General features: G+C 43.2%; 1 long non-coding RNA gene across 1 annotated transcript in view; it reads right to left on the bottom strand.

Annotated features, from left to right (window-relative positions):
• Positions 1-16325, bottom strand: part of LOC141982926 (uncharacterized) — a 33137-nt gene extending 16812 nt beyond the window's left edge. Inside the window, exon 1 of the long non-coding RNA XR_012638245.1 lies at positions 16279-16325. This is a non-coding gene — a long non-coding RNA (uncharacterized LOC141982926). The remainder of the gene's footprint in view (positions 1-16278) is intronic.
• Positions 16326-18769: the final 2444 nt, after the last annotated feature.

Raw genomic sequence — 18769 nt, 5'->3', positions numbered from 1 at the left:
GGGGCCCCTGCTCCCCCCCGAAGGCCCCCCCTTCCACCTGAGGCCCCCGCCCAAGGCAAGTGGAGGGACCCAGCCTACCCACAGCCGCTTGAGCTCCTCCAGCTGCGGAGGGGGGGCGGGCCTTGGAGCTGCAACCCAGCCACGATAAGAGCTGGGCAGGCAGCTTTGGGGAGCCATAGTGGACCCTCAACCTGCCCCCAAACCCCCATGTCCAGAGATGGGTCATGGAGAGCCACATGGGCAGCTGTGGGGAGCCGGCATGGAGTCGCAGACCCTCCACCTCCACCTGCCCTGGGCCAGGCGGGGAGACCGGGGGCTGGGGCCACAGCCCAGGGCTGCCTTCAGCCCCCCTGCACCGTGGGTAGGTGGAGGGTCTGCACAGCTTCCAACCACAACTTCCCAGGCTCCCCAGCTTGGCTCCACACTGGCCTGGCTGGGGCGCTGGGGTCTCGGGGGGTGGGGGGGGAAGAGGCGGTGAAGGGGGTGGGGTCCGCTCTGGTGCCACTTTCAGATAGTGGGAGGGCCCTGGCCCCCCTGGTTCTGGTGCCACTGCCTGAAGCCTGAGCCATGTGAGCCTGAGGCAGATGACCTGGGCCAGCTGCACGTGCTTTATTGCAGTGTCGACGTACTCACAGAATTACATTCTGCTCTGACTTGAACTCCATGCAGCCCTGCGACTTCAATGGGACTGCCCCAGCTGTAAGTTGGGGAAGATTTTGGACAGCAGATTTCATTGCGGATGCACAGGTGTAATTAAAAGCAGAATTTACTAACGTGGTCACACACTGATCAGTCACTTAGCATGGGGACCCCTTTAGGAAGAAGGAAAACTATGATCACTTTTTTTTCCGAAACGGAGTGCCTAATGTTAGACTCTGAAAACACAGGTACCTGAATATAACTGGCATGATTTCAAAGAGTCTGAGCACTTCTAGCTCCTGTTGAGTTTGGTGGGATTTGCAGGTACTCTGCACTTCTGAAAATCAGGCTTTAGTTTAGATGCCTTAGGTTTAAAAATATTGTCTAAAACTTCCCTTTTCCTTTAAAGAAGGGATTTCAATCAAATCTCATCACACTGTCTACACTGTATTGCCAGGTGTATTAATCACTCATATGCAGTCCTAAAGCCTTAACATTTCACCTCTCCTGCAGATTGCCAACTTGTGTAAATCAACAGTCCTTTGGCTGAGCATTTGGCTCATTCTTCCTGTAAAAAAGAAACATCTTCCTACAGGATGGCTCCATTACTGTACAGTGTTGCCTTCTCAGGAATTCATTTCTTCCATTCTCTCCACAAGGTCTTTTTATTGTCCCAGTGTCTTAACAGTAACTATACAATAGATGCATATAGTCTAAGGCAGGGGTGGCCAACCTGATCCTGAGAAGGAGCCAGAATGTACCAACGTACATTGCCCAAGAGTCACAGTAATACATCAGCAGCCCCCCATTAGCTCCCCTCCTGCTCCCCGCACCTCCCACCCACCAGCAGCCCCGCCAATCAGCGCCTCCCCTTCCCTCCCCATCAGCTGTTTCGTGGCGTGCAGGAGGCTTGGGGTGGGGGGAGCCAGGGGTGGAGTTGGGGCAGGGCCCGTGGCAGAGCCAGGGGTTGAGCAGTGAGCACCCCCCAGCACATTGGAAAGTTGGCGCCTGTAGCTCCATCCCCGGAGTTGGTGCTTATAAAAGGAGCCACATATTAACTTCTGAAGAGCCACATGTGGCTCCAGAGCCACAGGTTGGCCAGCCCCGGCCTAAGGCCAGAAGGGACCAGTGTGTGATCATCTAGGCTGACCCCTAGAATAACCAAGCCACAGAATTTCACCCAGTAATTCCTGCATCAAGCCCAATAACTTGTGACTCCATAAGAATGGATCAGTTTTCCCTACTTACCCACAAAAGGGCAAATTCTGGAGTAACCTTAATTTTAAGCACCAATATTCTACTAGCCATCCTGAATACATATTTTCTTATATACCTGGCTTTAGGGCATTCCCATAACATGTGTAATGAATTTCCTCTCTGTTCACAATAAGCCTCATCAACATGCATTGCCTAATTCCTTCATGTTCCCTTTCATAAAACGACTCAATGCCTTATGAATCACTTCATATTTCCAGACTTAGAGAAAAGATTTTTCAGGGCTTATAGTTACTCTCCTGCACTATTTTTATGCGTATTTCAGTATCTGGTTCAACTGATTTTGTTTTGTCTTTTGACTGTAGTGCTAAATTTGGCATTAGACTTCAATAACTGTGCAGTGCTTTGAGACCATGCTGAAAGGTATTTTATCAATTTAAGTTACTATTCTATTATTACATTACCCCAAGGTTCATCTCATTGTAGCAAAGCCCCACTTACTTTTTGTGGAGTCATCACTTTTCCATCTGTTCATTCCCCTGCCTCTTTCCCTGGCTTTTTTCCTTCTGGTTGGGAGAGGACAAATACACAGCTCCCTCTGAAGTACAGTTCTACCTGATAGGATTAACGTGAACAGTAACTTCACTGATGCCATTTTCCCAAGAAGCCAAATGTATCAGATATCACATCTGCATTTACCTAGTCTCTAAGGGAAAGGAGTATGATACACATAAACTGCCACAGTGTGGAATTTGGGGTTAGGTTCAGAAAAGTACCCAAAACATATATAAACTTTCCAAACTTTGGAGTGGTCCCCCCGCATCCCAGTACAACCTGCACCCCCCAATGGGACCCAGCTTGTCATGTATGCTATTAACATCATGTGGTGGAGGACTCGGTGCAGACATCTTTTGGGGGAGGAGTGGAAAGTCTGGTGGAATTGGAAATCTTTGTAGTATCATCAGGAGAGAGAGCAGGGGTTTCCAGGTGCAATTGAAGGTCCTGCCACTAATCTTTAAAGCCCTTAATGGTATGGAACTAGGCTATACCAAAGATCATCTCTCTGCCTGCAAACCACCCATACAATTGCTCTCATTGAGACAGCCTTTCCATATGAAGTGAAACTTTTAGAAGCAAGAGCATTTCCTGTGCTGATTCTTAGCCCACGGAGTGAATACCTGGTCAGATAAGATCAGAATGAGCTCTGTATGTCTGTAGTCCAACCCACGTCTTTTCCTAACAACCTACCTTCATAAAAAGTCCTAAAGAATGAACATAAGGAAGCATGAGGAAAGAGAGGGGAAAATATAAAATGAAGAAAGAAGAAAAGGAATATGGGGTATAAAAAATCTGAGTAAAATAAGGAACCAAAGCCAAGGAGCCATTTCAAATCACCTTATACTTTTCATATATAGTGTTTTCTAATTATATATGACCAAAAAAAGTCCCATAAAAAGTGGGAATTGGTAAAATTATGAAGGATGAATATAAACTAACAACACAAGCACACAGGGACAAAATTAGGAAGTCCAAGGCACAAAATGAGATTAAACTAGCTAGAGATATAAAGAACAAGAAACAAGAAAACATTCTACAAATACATTAGAAGCTAGAGGAAGATTGGTAGGCCCATTACTCAATGACGGGGGAAAGACAACAACAGAAAATATGGAAATGGCAAAATTGCTAAATGATTTTTTTTCCCAGTTTTCACCAAAAAGATTAGTAGCTATTGGATGTCCAATAGAGCGCACACCGGTGAAAGTAAGGTAGGGTCTGAAGCTAAATTGGGGAAAGAACAAGTTAAAAATTACTTAGGCTTGATGTACACTACACAGTTAGGTCGATGTAAGCTTCCTTGTATTGACCTAGCTGTGAAAGTGTCTTTAATTAAATTTGGCTCCTGCCAACGTAAGTGCCTCTCTACGCCGACGTAATAATACCACCTCCCCGACGGGCGTAGTCATGGCCAATGTAATTAGGTCTACAATGTCTACCAGAGGTGCTGACTCCATGGGTGCTCTGGGGCTGGAGCACCCACGGGGAAAAAATGGTGGGTGCTGAGGATCCACCGGCAGCCCCTCTATCATCTCCCCCCCTCCCACCAGCGCTTCCCGCCCGCTGCGGGCCCCGCTGATCAGCGCCTTCCCCCCTCCCCATGCCTCCTTCCTGCCACAACCAGCTGTTTCGCAGCATTCAGGGAAGCTGGGAGCGAGGGGGAAGGAGCAAGGATGCGGCGCACTCAAGGGAGGGGGCAGAACTGGGCAGGAAGAAGGAACCAGGGGTGGATTAGGGGCAGGGCCTGGGGCAGAACCCGGGGTCGAGCACCCCCCGCCACTTTGAAAAGTCAGCGCCTATGCTGTCTACACTGCGTTGCTTACATTTACTGATACTGGCTTTCAGGAGCTGTCGTCAGGGCCGGCCCACAACATTTTGGCACCTGAGGCGGGGAGCTCAAATGACACCCCCATGTCCACTCGCTTGGGCCAAAACTTTGAAAGGTCTCAATTCTGCCTTCTTCCTGTTCTACTCCTCTCATGGTACTGCTCTGCTACCTACCCCAATAAAGGAGAACTAACTTAAAATGCCTTGTTCAAAAATTTTAAGTAACACTTAACTTTCAAATGCCTGAACAGCAAATGTAACTTTTCTTGTCTTCATAGTAAACACTGACATTTTTATCTGTTTGAATAATCAAAGTGTTGCTTTCCGTGCCTTCTTGGTTGCAAAGATTTGAACTGCTTCCTGAAGATCCACAGTCTGGGCCAGCTCATGCTCTTTTGAGATGGTTGCAAGGCCAACCAGCCTCTCCTTTGTCACTGTGGAACGTAGATGTGTTTTTATTAACTTCAGCTTGGAGAAGCTGCGTTCTCCACTGGCAACTGATACAGGAAGTGTTAGAAGTATGTGCAGAGCAACAAAAGCATTTGGAAAGAGGGTGGTCATCTTATTTGTGCACATATATTCCAGAACAGCCTTTGGAGTTGATCCTGCTGAAATGTATCTTGAAAGGGCTTTCAGTTCATCACCTAAATCACTCACATCAATATCGCGCATGTCATCATGTGTCAACACTGTCTCTAGTGCCCTGCATTGCTGGTGTAGGTCTTCTTCAGGTATAGTGAGGAGTTTTGGAATATCATACAACATCCCAAATATACTGCTGTGTTCCTTGAGCTGCATGAAACATTCTTCAGCTGACTGTATTGCACAATCTAGCACCTGGTAAAGAATTCAACTTTGAATTGTTGTTTGGGGTCTCTTATGGGATTATCCCGTGCCTCGTAAGCAAAATGTCTTCTTCTTCAGTGACTCTTGTATTCTTGAATGGGTAGGAAAATAGCTTCAGTGTGAAGTTTCTCTGCCAACTTCTGTGCACTCTTCAGAACGTTTTGAAATCCCTCATCTGACCGGTAAGACTGTAGGTATGACTTTGCTTTGTCCAGTTGTTCCATTGCTCCAGATATATCAAGGTCAACACCTTGGAGTTTCTTGCTTACAACATTTATTTCAAACAGTATGTCATGCCACAACATTAAGTCACACAGAAATTGGAAGTTATGTATGTTTCTGGTATTTCCATTTCCCTCCACCACTGTTTTCCCACCATCAGTTCCTGTCATAGCATTAGCCTCCATAATGGCAACTATTGTATCGTCAATCTTCCCAATTTGGTGTTTGATAGGCTTCATCGCCTCCACTCAACTTTCCCATCATGTGGCACTCAGCGGTTTCAGTGTCAGAGGATGTTCCCCGATGTTGCTCCAAAATTTGCTATCAATAAGTTGATGCAGAGAAAAATACATAGATGCTTTGAATTACATTAAAGAAATTCAGCAGCCTCACTAGAAGCTGATGCTGCATCACTTACCACCAAGTTCAATGAATGAGAACTGCATGGGACAAAAAAAGCTCTAGGGTTTAACTCTCAGATCCGTGTCTGCACTCCTCTGTTCTTTCCTCTCATGTTGGCACCATTATCGTAGCCCTGACCTCTCATGTCAGCTATCGCAATTCCCGTATCTTCCAGCTTTTTAAGAAGCATATTTGTCAAACCAGCTCCTGTAGTATCATCAATGTCAATAAATTCTAGAAAATGCTGTCTGACAGTCACCACTGCAGGGACATTTTCACTAGGTTCTGTTGTTGTTACAAAATGTACCATTAAAGTCATTTGTTCCGTATGGCTGATGTCAGGTGTGCAGTCCAGAATAGCAGAGTAATATCTTGCTGACTTCAGCTCTGCCACAATCTTCTGTTTGACCTTTGTTGCCAGTAACTGTATGATCTCATCTTGAATTGTTTTTCTAAGGTAGTGGTGTGTGTACATTTCTTGGGAGGTGTAATGGTGCTGGTCCTGGTGGGACCCAACTGAGAGTGCCAATTCAGGACAAACTGCTTAAAGCAGGGTAGTTACAGCCCAAGGCTGGGGTTTTTCCACCTCTAAAACAAACCAAACCAGCCAAACAGAGCAGACTTTGGTCTCACCCCACTGGCTAACCACAAGTCACACAAGCAATTCCCTTAGATACTCCAGTTTCTCAGCATCACCACCAGTGCCACTCGTTATGGGTATGAATGGTTATGAAAACCAATACCCCAGTAAAGGAAAGAAGGTTCTCTCGATCCCAAAGGACCAAGCCCCAGACCCAGGTCAATATACAAAGCAGATCTTACCCACAAATCACGCTATTGCCAATCCTTTAGAATCTAAAATCTAAAGGTTTATTCGTAAAAGGAAAAAGATACAGATGAGAGCTAGAATTGGTTAAATGGAATCAATTACATACAGTAACGGGAAAGTGCTTGGTTCAGGCTTGCAGCAGCGATAGAATAAACTGCAGGTTCAAATCAAGTCTCTGGAGAACATCCACAGCTGGGATGGGTCTTTCAGTCCTTGGTTCAAAGCTTCAGTGTAGCAAAGTTCCTCCAGAGATATGAAGGAGGATTGAAGACAAGATGGAGGAGCTGCAACAGCTTTTTATATTCTCTTGCCATGTGGTCTTTCTGTCTTTGTTCCAAAGACAAGCTGTCCATCACATGGCCTGGAAAAACCTCAGAGTTCTGTCCATAGGCACGTCCCTGCATACCTTGCTGAGTCACAAGGTGTGTCTGCCTTCTCTCAATGGGTCAATTGTATAGCTGATGGTCCTTAATGGGCCATCAAGCAGGCTAGGCAGAGTTGACACCAACTTGCCTGGGGTGTCACCCAGAAGCATAGCATACGTTTGAAATACAGACAGTATAAAGCCAATATTCATAACTTCAACTACAAAAATGATACACACATATAGACAGCATAATCATAATCAGCAAACTATAACCTTGTCTTAGACACCTCATTTGACCCCCTTTATGTAAGATTTGGTGCCACTACAGGACCTTGGTTGCAACAATGATCTATACGGTCCCAGATTATGTCAATAACATCATAGATGGTGACTCTTCTTAGGTGCTCCTGGAGTATAGCATCAAACTCAGCCATCAGCTCCACAGTTTTAAGGAAGTTTCCATTGTTTGGCACATACAGCTGATCTGAAGTGCCACGCAGTGCTAGGTTTTGGGTAGCAAGCATTCTCACAATGGCAGTGCCTTTTCAGAACATTTTTCCAGTAAAGAGACTCTGATGCAATCTTCTTTTGATGCTGATCATCTATGGTAGCCTTTAACCTCTTTCCATCTATGGAATGTTCTCTGGTGATTTGCTGCCTTCTCATGGCATGCCAGATTTCTAGCCAGATTTTTCCAGTCCTTTGTTCCTGTAGAACCCAATGTGGCTGGAACATTAGACTGGAAGAGTTAGCAACAAAACCAATATGCAGCATTCTGGGTTTTTGAGTACATAAGCCATGGCCTCTCCACTTTTTCACCATTGGGGATTTCACGCCAGTAATGTGTTGGATGGAAACTTCTATTTTCATTGTCTTTGGGGAACATGCAGTTTTTCACTTGCTGTGGCCCATGCAATACAAGGAAGTCCCTCAGGCTACTGCTCAAGTGGGTTCACAGTCCTGGATCATCTAGACTTAAGGACCTAAACTCAGCAGCAGCTGTTTCTTGTGCCTCCACCAAACTCGTCTCTGATCTACACTTTTCTTCAGGAATGTGCACGGTTACATCCATTTGAGATGGAGATATGGATGCTGCCAGGTCACCTGCACTCTGACTAACTGGAAGATCAGGCATCTCCTCACCACTCACATCCTCACTGGGTCCGGAAGGCTCACTGTGAACATTTGTGTCTATGTATCTCAGGAGAGCTCCTTCCTGCTTCGATAGAAAAACTTCCTTTGCTTGCTTTCTTTTTCTGAATGCTGCCACAGAGGGGCTTTTTCTTCTTTCACTCATGACTGCTGTTCTGTGCCAGCTATAGTGGCTCTCAACACTCAGTTGAAGGGGACAAGTAAGCAGGCTAGTAGCAGGGCCTGAGTGAGGGAAGATATCAGCGTCTTAAGGGCCTAACTGGCTCCTACTACTTGGATTTCTTAAGAATAAATCATGTCATACCAACCTAATAACTTCCTTTGAGAGAGTAACAAGCCTTGTGGATGGGGTGAAGCAGTAGATGTGGTATATATCTTGACTTTGGTAAGGCTTGTGATACGGTCTCACGTGAAAGTCTCATAAGCAAACTCATGAAATACAGACTATATGGAGCTACTATAAGGTGGGTGCCTAGCTGGTTGGAAAACCGTTGCCAGAGAGTAGTTATCAGTTGTTCACAGTCAAGCTGGAAGGGCATAATGAGTGGAGTCCCGTAGGGATCAGTTCTGGTCCGTTTTTTTGTTCAATATCTTCATAGATGATCTAGATAATGGCATAGAATACATTTATAAAGTTTGATGACAGTACCAAGCTGGGAGGAGTTGCAAGTGCTTTAGTGGACAGGCTTACATTTTAAAATAATATGGACAAACTGGAGACATGGTCTGAAATAAATAGGGTGAAATTCAATAAGGACAAATGCAAAATGTTACAATTAGGAAGGAATAATCAATGCACAAATACAAAATGGGAAATGACTGCCTAGGAAGGAGTACTGTGGAAAAGGATCTAAAGCTAAATATGCCAAGCTAAATATGAGTTAAGAGTGTAACACTTGCAAAAAAAGGGTACATCATTCTGGGATGTATTAGCAGGAGTGTTGAAGCAAGACATGAGAAGTAATTCTTCTGCTTTACTCTATGCTGATAAGGCCTTATCTGGAGTATTGTGTCCAGTTCTGGGCACTTGGTTTCACGAAAGATGTGGACAAATTGGAGAAAATCCAGAGGAAAGCAACAAAAATCAGTAAAGGTCTAGAAAACATGACCTATGAGGAAAGATTGAAAAAAAAATGGGTTTGTTTAGTCTGGAAAAGAGAAGACTGAGAGGGCACATGATAACAGTTTTCAAGTCCATAAGAGTTTGTTACAAAGAGGGTGAAAATTGTTCCTTTTAATCTCCGAGGATAGGACAAGAAGCAATGGGCTTAAATTGCAGCAAGGGCAGTTTCGATTGGACATTAGGAAAATCTTCCTATCAGGGTGGTTAAGCACTGGAATAAATTGCCTAGGGAGGTTGTGGAATCTCTGTCACTGGAGATTTTTAAGAACAATTTAGACAATCTCCCGTCAGGGATCATCTAGTTATTATGTAGTCCTGCCTTGAGAGCAGGGGACTGGACTAGATGACCTACTGAGGTACCTTCCAGTCCTGCACTTCTATGATTCTATGATTGACATTCTATAAATACCCTACCATGTAATATATATTTGGTCACATTCATTCCCTATGTAATTCCAGTGAAGTCAATGTAGTTACACCAGGAATAAATTTGGCCCATAGATCTTGAATGTCCTCTCATTTACACCAGTGTAAATATGAAATAACTCAAAAAATCAATAGCATTGACTCTATAAATATACTATAGAATTCTCTGAATATGTAAACAAAGTAATGGATGAAGGAGAACAGGTAAACAGAATTTATTTGGATTTTCAAAAGCATTTGACTAAATCCCTCACAAGAGGCTGTTAAGGAAACCACGTTGTCTTGCAGTGAGGAGTAAAGTATATTATAGATCAGAAACTTGCTAAGTGACAGGAAACAAAGAGTAGAAATCAATGTTCAGTATTCAACATTGTGAAAGACTAAGATTGGTGTACTCCAAAGTTCTGGTCTAGAACCAGTGTTCTATATAATTACAATTATTAGTAATCTGGAAAGGGAGCTGAAGAGTGAGATGATAAAATTTGCAGATGGCACAATTATTCCATTAGTCAAGACTGAAGCATCTGCTTCTCTGTTAGAGACAGGATGTGGACTAGAAAGACCACTGGTCTGATCTGATACAACTATTCCTATATTACTTTGTTCTGTCTGTCTTAGGTTCTGCTGCAGTCCATCATCACAATATCTGAACAAAAAGAGAAGGAGTACTTGTGGCACCTTAGAGACTAACCAATTTATTTGAGCATGAGCTTTCGTGAGCTACAGCTCACTTCATCGGATGCATACTGTGGAAATTGCAGAATACATTATTATATACACAGACACCATGAAACAATACCTCCTCCCACCCCACTCTCCTGCTGGTAATAGCTTATCTAAAGTGATCATCAAGATGGGCCATTTCCAGCACAAATCCAGGTTTTCTCACCCTCCGCCCCCCCACAGACAAACTCACTCTCTTGCTGGTAATAGCCCATCCAAAGTGAGCACTCTCTTCACAATGTGTATGATAATCAAGATGGGCCATTTCCCGCAGGAATCCAGGTTCTCTCACCCCCTCACCCCCCTCCAAAAACCACACACACAAACTCTCCTTACAACGTGCATGAAAATCAAGGTGGGCCATTTCCAGCACAAATACAGGTTTTCTCACCCTCCGCCCCCATACACACACAAACTCACTCTCCTGCTGGTAATAGCCTATCCAAAGTGACCACTCTCCTTACAACGTGCATGAAAATCAAGGTGGGCCATTTCCAGCACAAATCCAGGTTTTTAAACCCCCCCCACACACACACACAAACTCACTCTCCTGCTGGCAATAGCTCATCCAAACTGACCACTCTCCCCACAATGTGCATGACAATCAAGGTGGGCCACTTCCAGCATAAATCCAAGTTTAATCAGAAGGCCGGGGGGGGGGGGTTGGAAAAAACAAGGGGAAATAGGCTACCTTGCATAATGACTTAGCCACTCCCAGTCTCTATTTAAGCCTAAATTAATAGTATCCAATTTGCAAATGAATTCCAATTCAGCAGTTTCTCGCTGGACTCTGGATTTGAAGTTTTTTTGTTGTAAGATAGCGACCTTCATGTCTCTGATTGCGTGACCAGAGAGATTGAAGTGTTCTCCGACTGGCTTATGAATGTTATAATTCTTGACATCTGATTTGTGACCATTTATGTATACCTTCAGATCAGCGGCACTGCTATGGGTACCCGCATGGCCCCACAGTATGCCAACATTTTTATGGCTGATTTAGAACAACGCTTCCTCAGCTCTCGTCCCCTAACGCCCCTACTCTACTTGCGCTATATTGATGACATCTTCATCATCTGCACCCATGGAAAAGAAGCCCTTGAGGAATTCCACCATGATTTCAACAATTTCCATCCCACCATCAACCTCAGCCTGGTCCAGTCCACACAAGAGATCCACTTCCTGGACACTACAGTGCTAATAAACAATGGTCACATAGACACCACCCTATACCGGAAACCTACTGACCGCTATTCCTACCTACATGCTTCCAGCTTTCACCCTGACCACACCACACGATCCATCGTCTACAGCCAAGCTCTGCGATACAACCGCATTTGCTCCAACCCCTCAGACAGAGACAAACACCTACAAGATCTCTATCAAGCATTCTTACAACTACAATACCCACCTGCGGAAGTGAAGAAACAGATTGATAGAGCCAGAAGAGTTCCCAGAAGTCACCTACTACAGGACTGGCCCAACAAAGAAAATAACAGAACGCCACTAGCCTTCACCTTCAGCCCCAAATTAAAACCCCTCCAACGCATTATTAAGGATCTACAACCTATCCTGAAGGATGACCCAACTCTCTCACAAATCTTGGGAGACAGGCCAGTCCTTGCCTACAGACAGCCCCCCAACCTGAAGCGAACACTCACCAACAACCACATACCACACAACAGAACCACTAACCCAGGAACCTATCCTTGCAACAAAGCCCGTTGCCAACTGTGCCCACATATCTATTCAGGGGACACCATCACAGGGCCTAATAACATCAGCCACACTATCAGAGGCTCGTTCACCTGCACATCCACCAATGTGATATATGCCATCATGTGCCAGCAATGCCCCTCTGCCATGTACATTGGTCAAACTGGACAGTCTCTACGTAAAAGAATAAATGGACACAAATCAGATGTCAAGAATTATAATATTCATAAGCCAGTCGGAGAACACTTCAATCTCTCTGGTCATGCAATCAGAGACATGAAGGTCGCTATCTTACAACAAAAAAACTTCAAATCCAGAGTCCAGCGAGAAACTGCTGAATTGGAATTCATTTGCAAATTGGATACTATTAATTTAGGCTTAAATAGAGACTGGGAGTGGCTAAGTCATTATGCAAGGTAGCCTATTTCCCCTTGTTTTTTCCTACCCCCCCCCCCCCCCCCGGCCTTCTGATTAAACTTGGATTTATGCTGGAAGTGGCCCACCTTGATTGTCATGCACATTGTGGGGAGAGTGGTCAGTTTGGATGAGCTATTGCCAGCAGGAGAGTGAGTTTGTGTGTGTGTGTGGGGGGGGGTTTAAAAACCTGGATTTGTGCTGGAAATGGCCCACCTTGATTTTCATGCACGTTGTAAGGAGAGTGGTCACTTTGGATAGGCTATTACCAGCAGGAGAGTGAGTTTGTGTGTGTATGGGGGCGGAGGGTGAGAAAACCTGTATTCGTGCTGGAAATGGCCCACCTTGATTTTCATGCACGTTGTAAGGAGAGTTTGTGTGTGTGGTTTTTGGAGGGGGGTGAGGGGGTGAGAGAACCTGGATTCCTGCGGGAAATGGCCCATCTTGATTATCATACACATTGTGAAGAGAGTGCTCACTTTGGATGGGCTATTACCAGCAAGAGAGTGAGTTTGTCTGTGGGGGGGCGGAGGGTGAGAAAACCTGGATTTGTGCTGGAAATGGCCCATCTTGATGATCACTTTAGATAAGCTATTACCAGCAGGAGAGTGGGGTGGGAGGAGGTATTGTTTCATGGTGTCTGTGTATATAATAATGTATTCTGCAATTTCCACAGTATGCATCCGATGAAGTGAGCTGTAGCTCACGAAAGCTCATGCTCAAATAAATTGGTTAGTCTCTAAGGTGCCACAAGTACTCCTTTTCTTTTTGCGAATACAGACTAACACGGCTGTTACTCTGAAACCTGTCAATATCTGAACATATTCCAATCAGTTGAAATAACAAAGTCTCTAGCAGACTTCATTAAGTCTGTGGTTATTCTCCCTGTTGGGCATCAAAACTCTGCTATGGCTAGTGGGGTTTATTTTTTGGAAAGAGGGGTTTCATTCAGGTTTGGAAATAAAATGGGATGTTTGTATTGTGATTACCATTTGTACTGGAAAAGCTTTCTCAAAGAGGAAGGTTTTGCAACTTTTCCAGTCTTTGGATTCTCCTGATCTCACCTGACAGATTGTTTCAGAGCCACATCCCCCAACAAAGAAAGCTGTGTCCCCAGCTCTCACATGCTTCATCCTGGGCACATTGCTCAAAAACAAATAGAAAAGGAGAGTTGCTGGGACGTCTCTCAGTCTGGAGGAAGCTGGAAAGACCTTTCTTCTCATATTCTAGCATCTGTGGATCTAGTCCCAGCCAGAAAGTAGAAGTAATAAAGTTGTGGACGAATTTCAGAACCTCAAAAAAGGTGCATTTTAATTTTGGTTTTAAAACTGGGCAAACACATGAGTGTGGAAAGACATATATTATATCCAAACCAATTTTCCTCTTCTCACATCAAAAGTAACTGCTGCAACCCAGAGACCAGCCAAACTGTGGACATATTTTCACTGCTTGCTGGTCTAACACAAAGTTGGACAATAATTAGAAGGGATATTGCTTACTTATTTTCTGCATTTTAAAGACAACTTCATCTATGGCATGGCATATGCACAGAATAACTTTAATGCCAGGATGGCACATAGTACTGAAATCTGGGTTTGACAGTTTCTTTTTTGTTGCCTTCAACAAACCACTACTTAAATCACACTGCCCTTAAGAAATGCTGATCTGCAGAATATTACCAGATGGGTCTGTTGCCTTCTGAAGAAAGGGGGAAATGAAAGAGTCTCATGTTTAACAGCATATGAAAGAAGAAATACAATGTGTAAACTTTCCACTGACGGATATAATAGTGTTCTCACTTTTAAAGAAAAACAGTACTTCCTAGCAGGAGGCCTGCAAGAAATTTAACAATTACCCAAGATTTAGTTATACAGCATGACATTTTCAAACATGTGCAGAGACTGTTATTTTTTGTAATTAAATTAATTTAAATAATAAATAAAGTAATTAAAGTACATGTGGACTGTATACTCCCTAGGGTTGGAACTATGTGAGGAGAAGTGATGCATATTCAATGCAAAGTTTAATGAATAAGAAAATGCAGAATCCTGGAAATCTGGTAATGTGCAATGTACTTTTGCCACAAAACCCCCTGTTGCTTTTGAGAGTAAAGGAGGGGCCAATTTGTGAATCAGGCTTTAAATCATTCACATGTCTAGTTTCCTAGAAAGGAAATGTTGCTGGTGTTTAGGGTTTTTTCAGTAAAACATGTGGTTACCCAAATGTTTCCCTACAATAGCCCTAGTGAAAAGAGATAGGAAATTGAATCTGTAACTTTGTAATAGCAATATTTATTTTACCCTCATCCATATATTACAGACTATAGCAAATCATTACTTGTCTCTTTGTTATAAGGCTAACAGTCATTACAATTTTGGGTTGAGATTTTCAATAGTGACTAGTGATTTTGGGGGGCCTTACTTTGAGACAACTTAAAGGGACTTGCTTTTCAGAGGGTAGGTGCTCAGTATTTTCCCAAAGTTGGGCTCCTGTAAGATATTTTTCAAGACGGTGGCCAAAACCTGCAGCCTGCAAAAATCATAGAATCATAGAATCATAGAATATCAGGGTTGGAAGGGACCTCAGGAGGTCATCTAGTCCAACCCCCTGCTCAAAGCAGGACCAATAGTCACTACTGAATCAATAGTCACTACTGAAAATGTTGGTCTCTATCAATTTAACTGAACCTCAGGTATGGAGCCTTGACTTGTGCCTCCACAATACCCTTTCTGTTAGGGCCAGGAAAACACATTTTGTTCCCCAAAGGTGTTTTTCCACTGGGGTGAATGGGAAACAACAGTCACCCCAGCTGAACTATCACTTAATATTGGCAGGGCAGAACATGTGGCACAGTTGCAGTTTGGGCCACATCACATAAATTACCACGTAGGCTAAACAGCAGGGCTGTGCACTGAATTTCTTCACTGGGGCTGGAAGGAGAGAATCCTCCTTCCTAGGCCACAGAGACATTTTGCCTAGCTTCTAAGCTGCCAGTGCCTCCATTCCAGAGGGGCCAATAGCTGGTGGATCCACATAAGAGCAGAATCACTGGCCCATCCTCTCCTTCCCCAACACTCCTGCCCTGTTACTAATGCCCTCCAGGTGACAGTGGACCAGGGAGCCTCCATGATTTTTAAACCAATCTTGTGTTTTTGTGAGGGCCCGCCTCATTAGTTTTTAACAGTTGACAATACAGATGTCTAATGGAGGAGCATTTAATATTGTCCTTCTTGTGGCTGTTTGCAATGACTGTTTAGTTTGCTGTTTTCTTGTAGACAAGGAGCCTTTATCTCAGGTGGGACAGATCGGTGCTTGTGGTAATAAAGGACTTGGAAGTTATCCCCACGGATGACTGTGGTGTATGTATATGTATGTGGCCACTATGTATTATAATTAGCTATTATCGGCATTTGCACTCCAGAGTAATTCTACAAAAAAATTGTTACAGTGCAGCAAAGTGGCAGCATCTTGAGTGCTTTACATTAAAAAGTCTATCGACAGGAATACCTCATTAGACACACATTCTTTTCCACCTCTGACATGCCAACTATTAAGACTTACAAATTCTGCAGTTTCTTACTAAATAACAATAATACATGATAATGGGCATTATTAGTTTGTGTAGAATTTTTTAATTTTTCAGCATGAAATGAATTATATACATGAAAATCACTCTTTCTTACATCGTCATTAACATTATTTTATATGATTTTTCATCTAAAGATCCAAAAGTCCTCACAAACTTTTTTCACAAACTGATTACTAACTGTATATATAGTTTGTAATCATATATATAGTTTGTATATATATACGTACACTCACATGCACATGACAGAGGGATATTGTCATCCTTGCCTGAAATATAGCCACCTTTGAGCTTTTTTTGCTGAGACATTTTCATTTCATCCCAGAAACTGCCAGAAGGTGGCAGCAGATCTCTGCCTCATTTTCTTTCTAAGGGGAGTCTTTTTTTCACAATAGCTAAGAAAGAAAAGAAAGAAAGAATCTGATCAGTCATCTGCCAAGTACATAACTTTAATGTATCGAGGACAGTATAGCTAAGTTTTAACCCCACAAGCAAATTTTAAAAGCCTGACTCTCACATCTCTTCCTGATAATGATATCATTATCTTAATAGCATTTGGGCCTCAGCAAAAATCAAGGAGAATCTGCAGAGGACTAAAAATAATTCTTCATCAAGCTAAACAAGCGGGATTGATGATTATCCAGCTATAGGGCCAGATTGTGCTTGGGCCTGGGTGAGTCCCCAAACGGGACTGAAGGCTTGTATGAGAACTGGTCGCAAACTGTAGTCTTTGCTCTCCCTGAGCACAAGAACTTTCTAGACTAAGTGGCACTAGAGGTGAGCCAGCATGGGGGACAGCACATTCTGCACCCTTTCATGTGGTGGAAGAACGGCACTCAGTTGTGTTCTCTCTAGAGCCTACGTAGGAATTTTAGCCAGAATTTCTGCGTGGATCTCCTGTTTTATTGAGAGAGAAAATGTTGTCCATTTCCCCTTTATTCCTTAAAACCTCTCATGGGATCTTTTAATTTTCACCATGACAGCCACTAGAAAACCTGAGTTTAATACCTCATCCTCAGGGCAAGGCTTCCCATTGTTCAGCACCCCCTATTGCTGCACTACGGTGTAAAAACTGCACAAAAACTTAGGGCCAAATGCAGCCCTGTTGCAAGCAGGAGCAACTCCACTGATCTCAGTGGAGTCACAACCCACGAACATCAGGTCTGAGTCTGGCATTCAGAGATAAACCCACACCCTTCAGAGCTAGAGGTGATAGTGCCTCCAAAGCTAAAAGAAACGTCCTCACACAAGGAAGAAGAGGATTGCATGATTTAAACCTGTCATACATTTAGATAAATTCTATGTGTCTATCCATGCAAAGCAACCCACAAAATAACCTCGACCATCAACAGCAGCAAAGAAAGAGAAATCATAATTTTCCATTTCAATTTTCTGTTCCCTCCCTTCGTCTGCCACATTGCCCCTTTTCATTAAATCTCTTCCCTAACCTTTTGATCTGTAGATGCTTCATACAAGTTACAACTACTTCAGCCTGAGAAGCAACAGCACAGAAGGTACACTGTTAGAAAAGGAAAAGAATTTGAAGGGGAGGTAAAACCCTTAATAACTGCACTAAAGAGGTCATAATTAATTATTTGGCTGTAAAGGTGAGAAGCCAAGGACCCACATTTACTAAATAGTTTATTGTTAAAAGGGAAACTTTCATCTGTGGCTAGATTTTTTTTAATGTGTAAGGTGGAGATTATTTATGAAAGGAAGCTTTCTTTCTCTAGGTTTGGCTTAGGTGTCAAAATACATTTTAAATGGATTTACTTCTGAGCGATTCGTGTGAGGCAACCACTTTTGTTTGTCTGGGAAGTGCCTGCTCCTGATTGTTTGAGTTAGTTTGTTTGTTTTGAAATAAACCAATTCACCAAATGTTGATTCATAGATTTTTAAGGCCAAAAGGGAGCATTGTGAGCATCTAGTCTTACCTGCTACATAACACAGGGCATGCTATTTGCCCAGCTCAGCGAAGTATAGTTAAATTGGAACAACTCGTAGAAAGATATCCAATCCTGATCTAAGAACTCTGTGTGATATTGAAGTTACAACATCCTTTAATAAACGGTTTGAATGATTAAATTCCCTCACTGTTAAAAAGTTGAATCTTACTTCAGTTTTTAACTGATTTGGGACAGTTGAATTGTGTTAGGGAGTTAAGACTAATAGCAACAGCTAATAACCACTGTTTGTATCTTGGTCAAAAGAACAGTGGGCGACGAGGTAGTAAAGGAGAAATCTCTCATTCATCAATTAGGATTTGACACATTACAATGTAGATTTCCAATGGTGGTACGTAGCCATATTATCACTTACTAGACATCCAATACCAGGAAATTTTGGAGGCCCCAGTTTGTTGCTCTTCAGAACTTTGTCACAGTTGCCTTATAAATTTGTTTGATTCAAGAGAGTAAGAGGAATCAACCTCAATGTGAAGGAGGATCATACTGAGTAGCTTTGCTTATAGGTCTTCCCACACACTCCATGCCTTTGGACTGGAAGCTGCTCTCAGTTACACTAGAACAGTGGTTCTCAACAAAGGGTACACATACTCCTGGGGCATCGGATGTCTTCCAGGGAGTTCATCAACTCATCTAGATATTTGCTTAGTTTTACAACAGGCTGCATGAAAAGCACTAGCAAAGTCAGTACAAACTAAAATTTCATACAGACAAAATAAGAAAGTCAGCAATTTTTCAGTACTAGTGTGCTGTGACACTCGTA

The sequence above is a fragment of the Natator depressus genome, chromosome 1, assembly GCF_965152275.1.
Source record: "Natator depressus isolate rNatDep1 chromosome 1, rNatDep2.hap1, whole genome shotgun sequence".
NCBI lineage: Eukaryota > Metazoa > Chordata > Testudines > Cheloniidae > Natator > Natator depressus.
The sequence above is the reverse complement of the archived record's forward strand: the minus strand, read 5'-3'. Positions and strand labels throughout refer to the sequence as shown.